Here is a 6,017-nt window from a genome sequence, read left to right on the forward strand (position 1 = left end):
AACATAAATGTGCTCAGAAATGTTATAGAGTCTAAGGAGATAGGAGAAGTGTATTGCTCCAGTGCTACCCAATCCACCCGCCGCCTTGGATGGATCTAGTGGTAAACATGGGAGCACTGTAATGCCGCTAGTTTTAGGCTGAGGACCCCATCCCTTCGAGGTGGGGTGACCTAAGGATGATTTCCTCAGTTTTTCTGCTCAAATGAAAGCAAAGGGTATTTTTTGATGGATGTATAGAGCTTCCAGAAATGCTATTTAGGAAACTCCAGAAGACATCAAGCACTGAGGGCAGGAAATGTATTATGACCTCATTGGTTGCACCTACAGAGGATAAGTCCTGGTCTCCATTTAATCAGATCTAGAGAGAGCTGTGAATAGAGATGTAGAATACTAAATTGAAATGGATCAGAGTATCTCAAAGTAAATGTAACCCCTAAGCAGTCCAGGGAAGATACTTCCCAGCAATAGAAGTGCTGTTTCTTAAAAGATAACAAAATAGCTGGGCATGCAGTGGCAATTAATTACCTATGTGTCATAATATATTGATTATCCAAAGACTTCTTGGGAATTAGCTCATTCTCCCATCAAGGCAGGGAAAGGGGTTGTGAGTTATTCAGATATATAGGAGAACCTTATCTGTATAAAGTACTTGCTTTCTTAGTTGGGGACCTTCTACCTCTTTGACCACAAATGTTATTATTGGATCTAATTTTCGATGCAAAAGGCTCCATTGAGAGCAGCAATGAGCAGAGAAAGGGGGCAACCTTCACCTTTGTTTATGGCAATCTAGACAGGGTCTATAGGGGCTCAGATAATGTTAATTCTGATAAATGGGGACTGAAACCATGCCTCAAAGCAACTTGAGAACCCAGGTTCAAATCCAAAGGCCTCAATCACTGTTTACATAAAATTCCATTCAACACAATCAATTGCCTGATTGGCATCCAGGGCAATGATTGAAAAGGCTTCTTTGCGGCATCTGCCCTATTCGATCAAGTCAATAATACTTTGCATATTATCACAGGCACTGCAGTGTGCGATATAGCTTGTTTGATCTCTCGTTACCAAGGAGGGAGGACATGCATCAAACAAGGCACAAAAACCTTTGTGTAACCCTTAGCGTCCATGTTCAACAAGGCATTCGGTCGGTAGACCCCATAGTATGATGTCTCTGTCCCAAGGCATTAGGTCGGTAGGCCCCGCAGCATGATCTCTCCTTACCAAGGCATTAGGTCGGTAGGCCCTGCAGCATGATCTCTCCTTCCCAAGGCATTATGTCGGTAGGCACCGCAGCATGATCCCTCCTTCCCAAGGCATTAGGTCGTTAGCCCCTGCCGCACAATCTCTCCTTCCCAAGGCATTAGGTTGGTAGGCCATGCAGCAGGATCTCTCCTTCCCAAGGCATTAGGCCAGTAGGTACATCTAAAACTACACTACAATTCCTCCTTTTCATATTAATTTTGTTAAACTATTTTCTTCTATTTCTCTCCAAAGTCTCACATGCTCAAAATTCTCAAAACACACATCCAAAATAAAAAGACTCTCTAATACCTACCAAGTATCAGACCATGGCCTTTGGCCTGGCCAGGGATTTTTCACCACCGACGAGACTATACCTAAACAAAGAACTTTCAAGAAAATATAAAACAGGGACACCCCAAACTATATAGCCGCACATACCTAACTACACATACCTGCGGCTATCTGTAGTCTTTTGTAGCCTCGAATATAGCCACCAATATCGTCAAAACGGCAGAAAAGGCAAAAATGCTTCCCTGCACACCCAGGCCCTCACCAATTGCCCCCTTCATCTGTGCCAGCTCCTCTCACTCCACAGACGGCCTCCTCACCTTCTCTGCCCTCTCCCTTTCACCCCAGAACACACGCTACTTCTGTGACGCAGTTTGCATCGAGATGTCAGCTATTCGTGGCTATAGCGGAGGCTATGGAAAGCTTTGTGCTGCAAATTGAGTCCCTACTCCCCCTCCAACTCCCAAATTTCACTCAGCGCCCTCTGGCCATCCCCCCACCTCTACCCTGAAAACATTTTCTTACCTTCAAATAGCTTTTTACTTCGTTTCACTTTACCATAACCTCGGCTATAACCGCAAATATCTCTCGCACCGAGAGAAAAACAAGATGGCGTTGTTTCATTTCTGAAAACCATGATCCTGCAATGCACCATGGGAGATATAACTATAATTCTTGTGGGGACGGGGGCACCCCCTTCTCTGTGAAATTTTAAAATAACCACTGCACGGAATAACCCCAAACTATAAAAGGATCACCAATCAACGCTTCGTGCCAAAGTTGTTTCAGACCTGGTCCAAATCCATCCCACGATTTAGGCTGTGCGCTTTGTCATAAATAGTGCTTTTTTGTCTACGGGAAAATGAACAAGAAGTGGGGCGCACTTTAGGAGAAAATAAATTCTTTAATGCGTAATAACTTTTTTCATTTTTTAATGAATATTTACGAAACTTTGCAATCTTGGGGGGCCCGCTGACATTTAATCACTTTCGAAATTTCAGCCAAATCTGTTACTCGAATCTAGAATCTAAGGTTATTAAGAATAGAATCTTTAGAGTTTCCTATGAATCCTTGTCTCACCTTAACTATAGGGCGGCTATCGTCTCCCTATAAAAAAAATATATATATATATATATATATATCCAAAAACATTTTTGGTCGTAGCAGTCTGGCCCCTTGGTAGGGATGGCAGCAAAGGGTTAAACTGATCTTCTACGTGAGCTCTTGATATAATAATTAATCCGGAACATACTTGGGTAGTTGGGGAAGCTTTTGGGTGTTTGGGAGGGAATGTGCTCAGGGAGCGTGCTCCACCTGTTAACAATTATGAAATGGTGTAAAAGAACAGAGATATATGAGAAAAGTGCAAATGAAGAAATCGGTATGTTTTGCTGCAGAGCTCATACCAATAAAAAAAGTCAATTGGGGACCAAGAAAATTGCTTCCTAAAGTGTTTAATAAGCAATCATCACTTGCACCACAGTGTGTGCGATTATAACTGAGCACATCTAAAGTAATATAAAATATAAAATGCGAGGGACTGGCCAAGATCACTGAACCATTTCTTGCGGGTATCTGGTGTTAAATTTGAGAATTAAAGTTCAAAAGATTTAAGTATACATTTCAAAAGTGAGAACGTTTCAAAATAAGATGCAACCAATACAATGAATTAAGAGAAAGAAATTAAGTCGTTGCATGGGGGAAACACACGGTTTATAGGCCATTTTAATATTAAGAGAAACTTGTTTTAGGAATGGGTGTTTTGGAAAGATTGATGCATAGGCAGAAGGTGGGAAAGAGTGGCTACTCCCAATTATACTGTTTAAAATAAGATGTTTGACTACAAGGCGGAATGAGTAAAACTGAAGTTTGATGGCTGGAAGGTTTTGAATCAATTATAACCACTGGCCTTCTTCTGGTCAACCCTTCAGTCCATCATTTTTCAGCCTGCCAAGTCAGCGACAGAAAAGGTAAAACCGTATACTTATCAGGCTTGGTCCCATCCCAAAAGCGCCAGCCCAGCCCGAACTGCTATGTCACTCCCTTACGCACGGCATGCAGTGATATCATCGGTAGAAAAAACATTGTTTGGAGAACGCCATTTTTTTCTCACACTATGCAGCACTTGCCCCAAAATTTCTAAGACTTGTGTGTTTATATAATTACACCAGTCCTTAAAAATGTTAGGATGGCTGTTTAGTGGGAGACCAAAACATTGCTCTCCCAAAAATGTGTTTTTCCACCAACAATGTCAGATACAACCAGCCCACAACAGGATGACAACCCACGGCATGATGTAGATGTTAAGACCTTCAGATGGGCTGAGCACATAACCTCTGGTGTCTTAAAGAAGGTAGTGCCAAAAGTGTGTTAGTTTGGATACGCTGAGGGTCAGCCTTGGGGTTAATCTGATCATTAGTTACGGAAGGCAGACTGTGAGCACCAAGGGGTTTGTGCCATAGTAACTTTGCTTTGTAGCCTGTCAAAAGTGCCGTAACCCCTCTTCTCGATTTGACATTGTGAGTGTGCCCTATTTCTGATCCTGGATCAACCGGGCAGACATGAAACGGCAGCCACCAAGCATATATCTCTTTGGTGCCTGCAATCAGTGGCTCTTTAATGAGCCATTCGCAGTTTCACTGTACCGGCAATGTGTACTTACACGTGCATGGCTTAATCTTTGAGACAAGCATATGCTACTGGCAGGATCAACCAGATAGCCGCACCTGCTGGAGGGTGGCAACGGTGGAGCCGCACGCCTGCCTCGGAGCCGACCTTCGTGCCCTGCTGGGGGGTCGTCTCGTGGAGGACCCGAAGCGTGGGGCCCTGGGGTGGACAGGCCGGTCACGCTGGCGCCAGGTTGCAGCAGCCCGCGGCCACCTCCCTGGAGCTCTGGCCTGGGCCGCCATAGAGCTCCCCTCCACTTTAGAGCTTCTCCCGCAGGGGAGGCACGGGGACCACCGCCGCCGGGCCGCAGGGCGGGCGCCCAGGCCCCGGTGGCAGCAGCCCAGCCTGGGTCGCAGCAGCCTGGAGCCCCTGGCCCGGGCCGCCTTAGAGCCTCACCCCCTCTGCATTAGAGCTTCTCCCACCGGGGAGGGACGGGGACCCCGCTGGGGCTCCCCGGGACCTGGGGGGGGGAAACGGTTGACGCGGCGCCCAAGGCCTGGGTCGCAGCAGCCTGGAGCCCCTGGCCCTGGCCGCCTTAGAGCCTCTCCCCCTCTGCATTAGAGTTTCTCCTGCCGGGGAGGGACGGGGACCCCACTGGGGCTCCCCGGCACTGCCGCCGGGCTTGGGGACAGTTAACCCACTCGCGAGGCAGGCACACGCAAGGCCAGGGGCCAGCCCTTCCAGCCACCCCGGCCTTCAGCGTGGCCCCTTTAGAGCTTTTTCCCTATGGGGAGTGATGGGGACCCTGCCGGGGCTCCCCGCGGCCAGCACTGGGCCCAGGGACCTTGGAGACACGGGGTGGGTGGAAGCTGCCCCGGCCACCCTAGAGCTCTGGCCAGGCCCCCTTAGAGCTTCTCCCTCCCCGTTAGAGCCTTGCCCTCCGGGACTGACCCGCAAACGCCGTGGAACTCGGGTCCGGCCACCTCAAGCGCCCCTTGACACACGCACCACCCCGTTTGGACTTGACTGCACACGGGAGGCACTGGGCCGAGGACCGGGGGTAACCCACGAACGCCAAGGAACTCAAGGCCGGACGCTATGAGAGGCTATAGCCCCGTGGAGGGAAGGAGCCCCGCTCAGGGCGCCACCTCGACACACAGGCACCACCCCGTTTTGGACTTGATCGGGAGCAGCCCAAGAACGCCATGGAACCGAGGCCGGGAACAGCGCCACGGCCGTCCCCTCGGAGGCCGCAGGGTGGCACTCCCACCACTGACTATTAAGTCCCCACACAGTGGGGGCTTACGGAACTCGATCGGAGACAAATGTAGGACCCAGCCGCCCCGGCCGCGACACGGGCCATCTGGTCCGCCAGCCGCCACTTGGGCCATCTGGTCCTGCTCCCCTGGCCAGATGGCCCGCCGGCCCGTCGGCCGCGCTTGCCCCGAGCCCACTGTCTGTGGGGCATGGGCTTAAGGTTCCACCTGCTCCGGGCTAGGGGGGCTTAAGCCGCCTCTCTATTCCCGGCCCCGTCCGGGGGCTTAAGGCACCAACCTCCTGCGCGCTCGGGCCCGGGAGACAACACTTCCCCGCCGACTACTATGCCTCCACGCAGTGGGGGGGGGGCGCTTAAGGAGCCCGACCGGAGGGGACAAGTGCAGGAGCCAGCTGGGCAGGCCGCAACTCGGGCCATCTGGTCCTACTGCCCGGGACGTCTGTCCCAGCGGCCCAGCCGGCCACACCTGCCCCGACCCCACCCCACCGTCTGGGGGCACGGGGCTTAAGAAAGGTTCCGCCCTGGGGGTAGCTCGCAGCCTCTCTTCCGGGGCGGCGGGGGGGGGCTTAAGGCGCCCCCACCTCGATGCCGGCCCGGCGCCGAG

At 50.8% G+C, this 6,017-nt stretch overlaps 1 protein-coding gene across 1 annotated transcript in view; it reads right to left on the bottom strand.

Moving 5' to 3' along the window:
• The window catches only part of SHANK1 (SH3 and multiple ankyrin repeat domains 1), a 2,604,687-nt gene that overhangs the window by 2,394,622 nt on the left and 204,048 nt on the right, over nt 1-6,017 (bottom strand). The window lies entirely within an intron of this gene.

Source organism: Ambystoma mexicanum, chromosome 1p (assembly GCF_040938575.1).
Source record: "Ambystoma mexicanum isolate Mex_15411 chromosome 1p, UKY_AmexF1_1, whole genome shotgun sequence".
NCBI classification, from domain to species: Eukaryota; Metazoa; Chordata; class Amphibia; order Caudata; family Ambystomatidae; genus Ambystoma; species Ambystoma mexicanum.